Raw genomic sequence first — 13460 nt, forward strand, 5'->3', positions numbered from 1 at the left:
TTTTTTGCTGCCACTCGACACCAACTTCAAAAATGGCCAAAATTCTGCTCCAATTTGGCTTTAAATTCGGTCGGGTCCTGCTTCAATTGAAACAATTTTTCACTTCGGCTTTATTCGATCTTCAATTAAAATACTCGGGGTATCTACAAAATTCAAATCAAGAATTAAAAACGTAAAAAAATTAATGAAAATAACAAATGAAAAATTGAAAACTAAAGATTGAAAATAAAATAAAATAAACAAATTAAAATAAAATGAAATGGGTTTCCTCCCATAAAGCGCTATTGTTTAACGTCGTTAGCTCGACGACCTGATTATTAAAGTGTGGGTTCTTCTAAGTCAATCTTCTCTACTAATCCAACCGAAGTGTGTTTGTAATACGGCTTCAATCTCTGACCGTTTACTTTAAATCATGCTCCTGAATTATCTTCTATCTCTACTGCGCCATGAAGAAAAATCTGAGTCATCGTAAATGGTCCTAGCCACTTTGATCGAAGTTTACATGTAAAAAGCTTAAGTTTAGAATTAAATAACAAAACCTTTTGATTAACAATAAATTATTTAAAGGATGTTCTTCGATCATGGAACTCTCTAGTTTTCTCTTTAAAAAATTTGGTGCTACCGTAAGCATTTCATCTTATCTCTTCTAATTCTTGGATATGTAGCTTTCGTGCTTCTCCGATTGCTTCCATTTCCAAATTACATTGCTTCACTACCTAATATGCGAGATGTTCAAGTTCAACCGGAAAATGGGATGGTTTACCAAAAACAATGCGATATGAAGACATTCCAATCGATCCTTTATAAGTTGTTTTGTATGCCTAAAGTGCGTCGAGTAATTTTAAGCTTCAATCCTTCCGATATGGCTTGACAATTTTTTTTCTAAAATCGCCTTAATTTTGTGATTTAACACTTTCACTTGCCCATTTTTTATGGATGGTAAGCTGGGACGATTCTTTGTGTCATGCCAAACTTCTTCATAAATGCCTCGATAATGTGATTGATGAAATAGGTTCATCTGTCACTGATAATCGCCCTGGTGTGCCAAATCTGGAAAAATTAACAATTTTTAAAAAATTCACAGTAGTTATGGCATCATTATTGCGGGTTACTTTTGCTTCAACCCATTACGAAACATAGTCAACAACGAGAATAATATATGTGTTACCAAAAGACAAAACGAAATGACCCATATAATCAAGACCTCATACGTCAAAAAATTTGCATATATAGATTGGATTTAAAGGAATTTCACTTATACGACTTAGATTACCTACTCGTTGACACTTTTTACATGATTTACAATGAAAATAAGCATCTATAAAAATATTCGGCCAAAAGAAATCGCATTCTAAGATCTTATGAGCAGTGTGTTTTAGTCCAAGATGACCACCACACGAGTATGAATGAAAGAAATTAAGGATCGAGTTCACCTCTTCTTCGGCGACACAACGTTGGATTACCTGATCGGAGCAGTGCTTCCAAATATAGAGATCATCCTAAATGTAAAATTAGGTTTCCCTCTTGATTCAATTAATTACCGCTCTTGGTAAATGCATCAGAACTTTACCCGTGGCTAAGTAATTCACCCTGTCGGCAAAACATGGCAAATTCTTTTGTTGCAACATCAAGTGTTCATCAAGAAATTCTCCCTTAATTTTTGGGTTGGATGAGATGATATGAATTCAACTCAAGTGATCGGCTACTAAGCTTTCTCGCCTCTTCTTGTCTTTTATTTCCAAGTTGAACTCTTGAAGGAGTAGAATCCAACGAATTAGCCTCGCTTTTTTCCTTCTTACTCATTAGGCACCGTAATGTTACATGATTAGAAAAAACTATTACATTAGTACTCAATAAATATGACCGAAATTTTTGTAAAGCAAATACTATGACAAGAAGTTCTTTTTCAGTTGTAAAGTAGTTTCTTTTAGACGAGTCTAAGGTGCGGGACACATATGCAATAATGTGCGGCTCCTTGCCAATATTTTGGCCGAGAATGGCGCTAACACTAGTGTCAGAGGCATCTCACATCAGCTCAAATGGATATTCCTAGTTTTATGGTTGCATAAATGGTGAAGTGATTAGCTTTTCCTTCAATGTGTTCCACGATTTTTGGCACTCTAGATTAAAATCAAAAGCTTGATCTTTATGGAGAAGATTGCATAACGACTATGTTATCTTTGAAAATTCCTTGATAAACCATCAATAAAATCCTATATGGACAAGAAAAGAAAGTACTTCCCTTACCATAGTGAGGTAAGGGAGTGAGCAAGTAACATCATTCTTTGTTTTATCGATCGCAATACCATTAGAAGAAACAATTTGTCCTAGAATCAATCCTTTATTGACCATAAAATGTTATTTTTCATAGTTTAAAACAAGGTTGTATTCTAGAAACCGCTTTAAAACATTTGATAAATTAAAAAGGCATTCGAAAAAAGTATTACCATATACTGTGAAGTCGTCCATGAATACCTATATACCTTTCTCGAAAAAATCAGAAAAAAAATTAAGCATGCAACATTGAAATATGGCAGGCGCATTTCATAGTCTAAAGGGCATTTTCCTATAAGTGAATGTTCCAAAAGGACATATGAACGTCGTCTTTTCTTGATCTTCAAGCGCCACCAAAATTTGGAAGAAACCTGAAAATCCATCGAGACAGAAGTAGTGAGTTTTACCCTTAATCTTTCTATTAATTGATCAACAAAAGGTAATAGAAATGATCTTTGTGAGTTAGGGAGTTCAACTTCCTGTAATCTATGCAGAATCGTCGCCTATTTTGCACTCTAATAAGAACTAACTCACCTTTCGAGTTTTTTATTACCGTAACATCGATCTTCTTAGGCACAACATGTATCGGACTTACCCAACTAATATCCAAAATTGGATAGATAACATCAGCGTCAAGAAGCTTTTAGATTTAATTTTTTACCTATTCCATCACCGACGAGTTTAGTCGACGTTCACTTTCGTATGATGGTTTAGCTCCTTCTTCGATCTTAATTTTATGCATATAGGTTGAGGGACTCAAACATTTAATTTCGGCAATGGTCCACTGTAATACCCCAAAAATTTAGACAATGACCAAAATGAAAATTTTGAAAGTTTGATGGGAAAAGTAGAAAATTGGGAAAAAGTTTAGAGAATTAAGTGATAATTTCCTAAAAAGAATTTTATTCTATAAATAGATAGTTTACTCTTGAGAGTGGGGTTTTATAGAGATCATATTTTTTTTGGATTTGGAATTTAGTAAAGAAAAGTTAGAAAGGGTTAAAGTCGATAAGGAATTGGTAATTCAGATCAAATTGGAGTTTTACAAAAATTTGAAGGATGTTATAAAATGGTTGGAAATATTATTTTAATATTTTGGATCAGAGAAATTTGGTTTGAAAATGTGCAATTTTTCATATTTAACCGAAATAATGGAATTTAGTGACTAAAACGCAAGATTTGAAAAATTCAGGGGAAATTTCAAAAATAAAAGTCAAAATAATTCAACTTTGACTTTGAAATATGATAAGGATGAGTTGTCATGGTGTTATGATGAATAAGAAGATTCATTAAGGGTGATTTGGTCTTATCCCAATTAAATGAATATTTTATTCATTTAAGTGGAATATAATGTAAACAAAGATGAAATGCACCCAACATTTCATCCATATTTTCTCTGTTCTTCTCCAAAGCTGCGTGGGTTTTCTCCTAAGGTAAGAGAAAGCTTCAAATCAATTTTCAAGCAATTTTCTTAGGATTTTGAGTATGCTGAAAATAAAAAATTGTTATATGCGAAAAACGCTATCATTTGGTACCAATATTCCATGATAATATTGTTAGTGTTCAAGTTCATCTTGAGTTGATGAAGGGGATTTTGATTTCTTGTTTTTTATGGGTTATGAAGAGTTAAGTGATTTTAAAGAATTGGTTGTAAGAATTGATGAAAAACCTAAGGATGAGGTAAAAGAAAACAATTTATATTTTGAAATTAGCAGTGGGTTTGAAAATTCACCATAAATTATATAAAACTAATTTGGAGTTTATTTTTGTATATTTGTGTTCATATATCGATCTAGTTTTGTTTAAAACAAACGGGGATCAATTTCAATGTGTATACAAAAAGATATGAATTTTTAACCAATGAAAGGTCAGAAAATAATCAGACAACAGATTCTGCAAAACAGATTATGTTGGTCAACTTTGAAAATTCACCAAAAATTGTACAGAATGAATTAGAAGGAGTTCTTTATATGGATAGATTTTTATTCGAGTCTAGTTTTCAACGGAATTAAATTCCAGTGTGTATATCAATACAGAATACTGATTCTTTAAAGGTAGTGCGAGTTGTCTGAATATGGAAAATTGATGGGTTGTTGTATAAGTGTTATATAATTGATGTACTATGTTGGAAATTGTTGTTTGGGAATTGAAATGAGTGTTAGATGTGAAATATGACTATTTTGGAAGTTTGAAAAGGTTTGTGATTTAAGTACAACATTTGTATAGTTGGGGTACTTAAATGTAATAATGCTTTTGTAAAAGAATTTGAATGGAAATAATTTCAAAGCTGGAATTATTGGTATTAAGAATTTAAGTTGTAAAATGGTGAAGGACCATTTTGAGTAAATTGGAAAAGTTGGTTTCAATATTAAAAAGAATTAATAAGTGTTAAAGTAATTGGTGGTGAATAGTTTGAAGTATGATTATGGAATTTATTTTGGAAATATATTTATGTTAGTACAATACTAACATATATATAGGTATTAATCTATATTTTGTACAGATCGTGATTTATTCGGTGTTCAAAGCGATTCGAGTATAAAAGAAAAGGGTTATTGTGGACAATAGTGAGGCACATATTTTGAAAGATATAAAGTGTCAAGGTGAGTGCAATACATGCATGACATTATACATGGATGTTGTATACATCATTAGGAAGACTTGCGATAAGTCGACCTTGTTTATATCATCATGATATATTTCATTTTTATAAGTTTGACATGACAGTGAAATGTCATGGTATGAAATTAAAATGCATTGATCATGAAAAATGTGATATTTTACCATGAATGTTTTCGGGTATGAACTGCCCAATGTTAAATATTGATAATATACTTTGTCATAGATGTATCGAATAAAATAGACTATATGCCCAAATAAGTCATTGAGGGACAGGGTATAGTTGGCGTGCCATAGAGCATAGCAGCTACAGGTTTATATTACACTATAGTGTGTAAGGACACTAAGTGTACATGGTGGGCACGATCTTATGTGTAATACACTTCGGTGTATATGGTGGGCATGACCTTATGTGTAACACTACGGTGCAAATATTACTCGAATACCCAATGTCCTCAGGGTTGTATATTGGGCTATTGTCTATGGTTTTATAGATTATTGGTTAATAAATAGTAAGCATGGAATTAAGCTTACAAGCTTATGGAATTAAATGGCAAGTATATCGGTAAGAAATTTTATACTCAGTTATATTATTTTGATCATGGTAAAATATTGAATATATTGGTAACATGATTTTATGACATTTGATTTTGACATTGAAATTCATGCATGAATTGTATTGCACTGTTTATTGCTTTAATTGCCTCACTAAGTTTATACTTAGCGTGTGATGATTTTCACGTGTATGTAAAAAGCCAATAGTGGAATAAAGAGTTCAAAGGGGCATCAAGTATCAATAAGTATATTTCAATATCAGTAAGACATCCTATGATGGAATTTGACTTAGATAGTGGCATGTAATTAATAATGTTCAATTTATTTTGTTGAACAAATTTGGAAACAAAATGGTAACCTTAGAGTAAAGAAATGTTAAGTTTTTATGAGTTTTATGTATTTTTCGGAAAATACTGTAGCAGTTATTGTAGCAGTATTGTAGCAGTACTGTAGCAGTGCATCGATACACAATTTTAATTCGATGTTTTTGTGCATCAGTACACTGTTCACTGTTCAGGGTACTGTTTACTATTCACTATTCACAAAAAAATATTTTACCTTAAATTTGTTATAATGAAGCATAATTCATATGATATGATATTTTTATAATATCATTTACCATTTTAAGAAAATAAATTTTAAATCACTTTTGAAAATATTAAATGGTTTTTAGAAATTCGGGTGACATCTATAATATGTATAGGTATAATTATACGGGTTATGGGTGTTACATCCACCCACTCACTTCTTTATACGCACGTAGTGCCGTTACAAAATATTCTTCCTCTTCCTTGGTTAATTTGTTCGAGACTATCACTGGTAAAGTAACGTTATTGCCCAAAAATGCATACTTCAAGTGATCCGGTAATTCTTTTAATTCGATATAAAGAGCCTATAAAATAGAAGGCATAAGTTTAGATTTTGAAGATGCATTATAAATAATCAAAGTAATTGAAAAAAGTTGTTCGAACTCCCTGAATTCATCATCAAAATCGTCCAATTCACTGCAAAACTTATCGATAAAGTTAGTTTCAATAAATTCATCAACCGCAGGCTCAATCACATCAACAAAATTAATATTGTGAATATTTTCAGGATGCTGCATCACTTTATAAACATTAAATTTAACGATCGCATTGTCAAATTCCATCATGAGAATACCGCTCCTTACGTCGATTTTTGTATTGGCAGTGCTAAGGAAAGGTTTCCCAATGAGAATCTTAAATGAAGTATTTGAGCGGTCGTTTTCCATGTTGATGACATAGAAATCGACCTAAAAGATTAGCTCGTTTACCTTTACTAGGACGTTCTCCAGGAGTCATTCTAGGTAGATAACTAAGTGATCCACTATTTGAATGGTAATTCATGTGTCCTTCAATGGTTCAACTGAAAGAGTCTTGTAAATGGATAAAGTCATCATGTTTATTGAGGCTCCCAAATCGTATATCGCTCTCTTGATGCCCACTTTGCCAATTTTGCAAGGTATGCCAAATATACCTTGATCCTTCAACTTTGGTGGAAGTTGTAAGGTCAAAACCGTAGAAACGTGCTCCCCAAGGTTAACTTTCTCATGCCCAGTAAGTATTCTTTTAGTAGTACAAAACTTTTTAAGGAAACATGCATACCTTGGAACCTTCCGGATTACTTCTAAGAGTGGGATATTGATCTTAACTTTTTGAAAGACGTCTAGGATCTCTTTTTCCTCGGCTTGCTTGTCTTTCTTTATGAATCTCGATGGGAAAAGAGGTGGTACGACGTGTGGAGATGGTGTTGGTACATAAATTGGATTTTTTCCCTTCCTTTGGCTTGTGGCATCTTTTTTTTCTTGGAATCTGACGTCAATTGCTTCACCATTGGCATTGATTATTTCATCATTCTTTTAGGATTTGGCATCAATCTCATCTCGGACCGACTATTCAACGATTGTCCTACTTCTCAAAGTGATGGCGCTCACATTCTCTTGTGAGTTCACTTCGGTTGTTGAAAGAAGTTTGTCACGTGATTCTAACCAACCCACGGTTGCGCTAATTGACTAATATGTTTGTCAATTTCTTATAAATGCGACTTCGTGAAATTCTGAATTTTTTCTTGGGATTGCGCCAATCGTTCCACAAGCGACTCGAGTGAACTCTTTAGCAGTTGATACGGTTACGGTGGAGACAACCTCGGTTGGTAAGCGTGATTCAGCCTCTGGTTTTGAGCATAGCTGAAATTAGGAAGATCATGCCACCCTGAATTGTATGTATTGTTATGGGGATTATAGGGTCATTAGGGAGGTCTCAAAAAATTACCCATGACATTCACTAGTTCGCTCCATTCTTTTTGTAGTGTTGGGCAGAAATCAGTTGAGTGGTTTGACATCATACAAATCCTATATACTCTGGCTGATCAGTTCTTTCCTACAACAAGGGAATTAACAATATTAGTTAATTTATTGATTTTATCTTCAAATGTAATTGTACTTACCTCGTGAACTCGTCAGTTGGATTCACTCGATGTGCCAAACTGTTGAGAATTGGCTACCATTGTAGAAATTAATTTTCTCGCTTGGTTTGGTGTCATGTTGACAAGAGCTCCCCCGCTAGCAGTGTCGATCATTTTCATTTCCATTGGAAGCAAACCTTCTTAAAAATGTTTTAGAAGCATCTGATTGGACAGTCCTTTTTGTGGACAACTCGCTCGCTCCCAATATTCGTAAAGTGATTCTTCATGCTTTTTTTAATTCCAAGGATGCTTCGCGTTAGTTCTCTCGCCTTAGCTGTTGGGAAAAACCTGTCAAGAAAATACGGTTTAGTTCAACCCAAGTATTGATCGAATTTGATGGTAAATAAAATAGTCATTTTTTCGCTATGCTAGAAAATGAAAATGAAAATGCTCATAATTTAATTTGGTGTTCGGATACTCCCTAAGGTTTCATGCTTGAACATACCAAATGAAATTTGGCTAAGTGCTTGTACGGACTTTCACTAGGAAGGCCGTGAAAGGTCGAAAGTAAATGTATCAAATATGTCTTGAGTTGAAACTGTGCATAGGCTTAAGAAAAGGCAATGCAAAGTGGTTGTTGTACCACATGAACTGTGTCTAATTCGCAAATGGTTTGATCACCAATTGGTTCTGGATGTTATGCGTCGTACGTCGGATTCACAAATGGTGTGAAATCAGCGTCGATTGGATTGGTGAGTTATGTGGAGTCAATTAAATCTTTGGAACTTGCTTATTCTTGTCGTTTCTTTCTTTTATCACGAAATGTTTGACCGTGAATTAGTCTCGATCGCACTTCAATTTCTAGATCAAATTTTTTTAATGTGTCTGGATTCTTCTTGGTCATAAATCTAAAACAAGAAAATTAAATCAGTAACTTTTTGTAGTCCCCAATAGCAGCACCAATTTTGATACGATGTCATTATGCTATTAAAATAAATAGCCTTAATCCCAATAAAATAAATAAGAATAAGTTTGAACTAAAAGAAACTAGTGGAAATTAAAAACTAGTTTGAATTGAGAAACAAAGTTTGAGGACTAAGTGATGAACTTCAAAGAGATTAATGGTTTTAATTGAAATTTATCCTTTTTTTATATGTTGGATTTCAGCTGAAAAGAAAAGCTTGAGGTGGATTTTAAACTCACATCCTTATAAATGCTTAGCTAAGCTTCTCCCAACTTAGCAGAGTCACTATTAAGGTGAATAGTGGCAACATTAATTTAAGGCTTAATATTTTCTTTTTAATCAATTTCCCTCATTTGGACATGAGACAAATCCCAAAAAAACACTCATATTCATCCTTCATTCCTATTACCTTTGAGCCTCGATCTGTCACCATTTGGCAAGTTGTGGCATGCACCGCCACCATCAAAGTGTTTGTTGTCATCCCGTAACCACGATTGTACCATTCATTCACCAAGAAATAATGTCATTAGTCGTGGAGAAACGTTCAAATTATTATAAAAACTAAGCTTTCCTCAATTTTTTAACGATTCGTTATCATCCAATCGTCTGTGAGCGACATCGCTAATTCCAACATATTTTTTGTCCTGCTCAGTGTCGATCGATGTCTAGATCGTAGTTATTGACACTGACTTGTGGGTGATAAAGTTAAGGAAGTTTCTACCGTTAAAAAATTCCTATCTTCATTGCTCTCTGACATAAAATAATATCTGCAAGAAATTACCAAACCGACGATCTTCCATTCTGGAAAATTTAGAAGCGTTCTGACTGTCGGTTAAGCTTTACGACCCCACGCCTCGCCCCTCGCACGTGGGGGTTGTCGTCTTCTTGGAGGGTTCTATAGAATTGGCCAAACAGATTTGGACTATTTGAGTCGAGTTGCATGGAGTGAGCTAAGCTGAGTCGTTTAATTGAGTCAAGTCAAGCCGAGCCGTTGAGCCTAGTTGAGTTGACCTGTAATACCCCAAATATCATGTCAGTGGCTTTATTGAAAATATTTAAAATTTGAGAATTAATTTGAATAAATGATGAAGGATAAGAAATGATTTAGAAATAGTGTTTAAGACCAATTAGTAACAATGGATGAATAAAGAATGCATTTTAGTCCTTTAAGGGGAAATGAATTTAAAATTCAATTTATTAGGGATTTAAGAAGGGAAAAAGGGGAAAGTTAAAACAAAACTAAGTCATCTTTTCTTCTTCTTCCCGTGTTCATGTGCTCTCCTCCATATCCAAAGGTATGGTTTCATTTAACTAGTTTTTCCTTTCGTTTTTGGTTTGTTCTTAAAACCTTGAGTGTAATAGAGGCTTAAGGAATGGTTAAATATAATTAAAACTAAGAGATGGATGTTTTATTTGAGATTGAAGGAAATGGGTTTTTGAATGATATATTGGAATATGAGTTTTTATTGATGTTTACTAGTATATTTGACTTGTCAAAGAAGTAAATAAGAAATTAGAAGCCTTGGATAAGATTAAAAACATGTTAGAAAAAGTGGTATGATTCTTGGTTTGAGATGTTATTTGGAGATTTTAGATGTTATAAGAAGTTAAATGATGGAAAGTTAGTTTGGATAAGTTAAGAAGAGTATGATAGTATTGTTGGAGGTAAAAGTAAGGGAAGTTTACCAAATTTGGGTAAAAATCGAGCTGAAAAATGGAAAATCTAGGTAAGAGTATCGGTATTGGAAGAACATTATCGATACTATAGGTTTAAATTTGGGGAAATCAGATGAACAATATCTATACTTATGCAATTGGTATCGATACTGATGTGGGTATCGATACTATGCGGAAGGTATTGATACCATGGATTCCAAAATGCAGAAATGGTATCGATACTACAAGGGAGTATCGGTACCATATATAAAAGTATAAATACCATAGCAGGGGTACCGATACTATTGAGTTAAGAAAATTAAAATATGACGAATTTTGATGAAAATTGAATATAATAATACTTTTAAGTATTATTAAAATTATAAATGGTAGAGAGTATACTAACATTGGTATGATATGTGTACTTAATGGATGCTTGAGTAGATCATAACCAAGCTCCCAAGTCAAGCAATAAAAATGGCAAAGATAATGTTGTCGAATAGCTGGACATCATTAAAGCATACTAACGAGGCATACCGGATGAGTGCATTTATTATGTACATTAAGAGTTATAGATGCATGTTATGAAAGGCATATGTTACATTTGTATATCAATACTATGTGTACTATAGGCACTAAGTGTGCAACCCACAGAATTCATCATATGTTGATGAATGATCGTACATGCACTAAGTGTACAACCCACGAAATTCATCATATATTGATGAAGGACCATATCGGCACTAAGTGTGCAACCCACAGAATTCATAATATGTTTATGAACGACCGTATCGGCACTACGTGTGCATCTCAAAGAAATTATAATGATTTGAAAATAATGAATTTGTATCTGATAGATATGATATAATGATGTATTGATCTCACCTCACTAGTATTCTTGCCTCATTAAGTAAATACTTAATGTGTGTTTATTTCACGCGTAGGTTTTAGTAAGCAGAGTAAGGAGTGCATCTGACATCTCAAATCGAAAGTCGTCTCATCAGTAATTGTACGACAATTATGTCTATTTTTTATATTAGTAGTCGGCATGTAATAGAATTATGATAACACTCTGAAAAGTATTTTACTTATAATGATGTAAAAAGGATAAACTATTTGAGCAGTAAATGTTTGTTTATATACTAAAGTTTAATGAACGTTTTATTAGTATTAAATTAAAATATTTTATGAAAATAAACAAAATTTTATGGGTTTTCAAAGGAGGAAATGCTTTAAAAGTGATGTGACATATGTATATCGTGTACGGAAAGGTATATGGGAAATGAGTGTTACATTTATTGATATCAGAGCTACAGGGCCGAAATCGAGTGTATTTTAATGTAAAAAGGGTTTACATGCCACTAAGATGTCAATGTTACTGATAGGGTCTAGTTAGAATATGATTGATGTCTCTCCTTACTAACTTAAGTATTATCCTTATGCATGCGGATTCTATAAATTTGAGAAGAGCGGCTGAACGAGAGAATAGAGATGGATCGGGTAGTGAAATCTATGAAGAGAATAGTGAGCATCTGATTTCATCCGAGAGCGCTAGTGCACCGGCACATCAGGGTATGCCCGTGCCAGAGTTTGGAGCTTTTATGCAAGCTCTCGATGCCATCTTGACCTGGTTCCAACCTACTTCGCCTCCCCCTTCTCCTCGAACACCGCAGATGTTAATCCCAAAAGAGTTAAGAAGTTTGGGAGCTCCTGAGTTCCGGGGAGAAGAGGATGAAAGTCTGATGAACGCTGATTTATGGTTAAACGATGTTATAGTGATGCTGGAAAGTCTATAGTGCTCAGATTCTAAAAAGTTGGGCGGAGCTGTATCGTGACTCCGAGGATCAGCTCGGGTGTGGTGGACAAACACTATATGTATGCATCACTTGAAGAAGTGACCTAGCAATTCTTTTAAGATGAGTTTAAGAACAAGTACATCGGGGAGCAGTTTATGCGATCAATGCTGCTGAAGTTTCTTAATTTGAAAAAAGGCAATCGAGCAGTGCATGAGTATGAGGTTGAATACAACAAGCTTAGTCTTTATGCTACTGAGGTAGTTCCTAATGATAAAGCACGACGTGATTAGTTCATTGAGGGTCTGAGGCCTAAGTTGAAAGAGATGCTGTTGACTTTAAACTTGCCTAGCCTGTAAGAAGTTATAAACCGAGCTAAGGCTATTGAAAGAACTCAAGAGGAGACTCTAGCAGCGGAGCAGAATATACAGACGGGAAAAAGAGTTGAAATGTCTTCAACTTCCCATCATTGCTAAGAGAGGCAAGGGCTCGAGTTCCCGATATACTGATAGAGATAGTTCTACTGCAACTTCTTAGAAAAATAAACAACCATAATTTGTTGCTACTAGCTTGGGTAGAGCATATGGAGAAAGAACTAATTTATGTCAGGCATGTGGTATATTTCACCAGGGAGTGTGTAGATTGCTCTCTAGCATTTGTTTTCTTTTTGGAGAAACGGGTCACTGTGCTCAGAATTGTCCACAGAGATTTGGAGATAGATCAGTGAAAACTGAGATATCACTAGCACCACCTAGTAGAAGTAGAGTAAGAGGAAGATCCGGTGGTCAATCTGTGTCTATCAAACGACAAGAGACTCGGGGAGTGGCCCGAATTTATAATATTAAAACTAATGAGGATATGGATGACCCGAAGATCATAACATGTACATTTCATCTTTTTTATGAGCATGTATTTGTTTTAGTTTACCCTGGTTCTACACACTCTTATATTAGTACAAAGTTGATTAGAGCTAGAGGAATTCCTTTAGAACCAATATTTAGTGAGATGATAGCGGTAAACCCCATGGGCCACAGTGCGAGAGTAACTCAGGTATGTAGGAAATGTCCGATAAAGATTCAATGGGTTGTATTCCCGACAAACTTGATGGAGTTGCCCTTCGATGAATTTGAAATCATTTTGGGCATGGATTGGTTGTCTCCACATCATGGATGGGT

The 13460-nt window shown here is 34.2% G+C and overlaps 1 long non-coding RNA gene across 1 annotated transcript in view; it reads right to left on the minus strand.

Moving 5' to 3' along the window:
• LOC120113556 overlaps positions 1–13460 on the minus strand; it is a 30731-nt gene extending 17271 nt beyond the window's left edge. Inside the window, exon 1 of the long non-coding RNA XR_005515323.1 lies at positions 13448–13460. This is a non-coding gene — a long non-coding RNA (uncharacterized LOC120113556). The remainder of the gene's footprint in view (positions 1–13447) is intronic.

The sequence above is a fragment of the Hibiscus syriacus genome, unplaced genomic scaffold (genome assembly GCF_006381635.1).
Source record: "Hibiscus syriacus cultivar Baekdansim isolate YM2019G1 unplaced genomic scaffold, ASM638163v2 tig00110210_pilon, whole genome shotgun sequence".
Taxonomy (NCBI): domain Eukaryota; kingdom Viridiplantae; phylum Streptophyta; class Magnoliopsida; order Malvales; family Malvaceae; genus Hibiscus; species Hibiscus syriacus.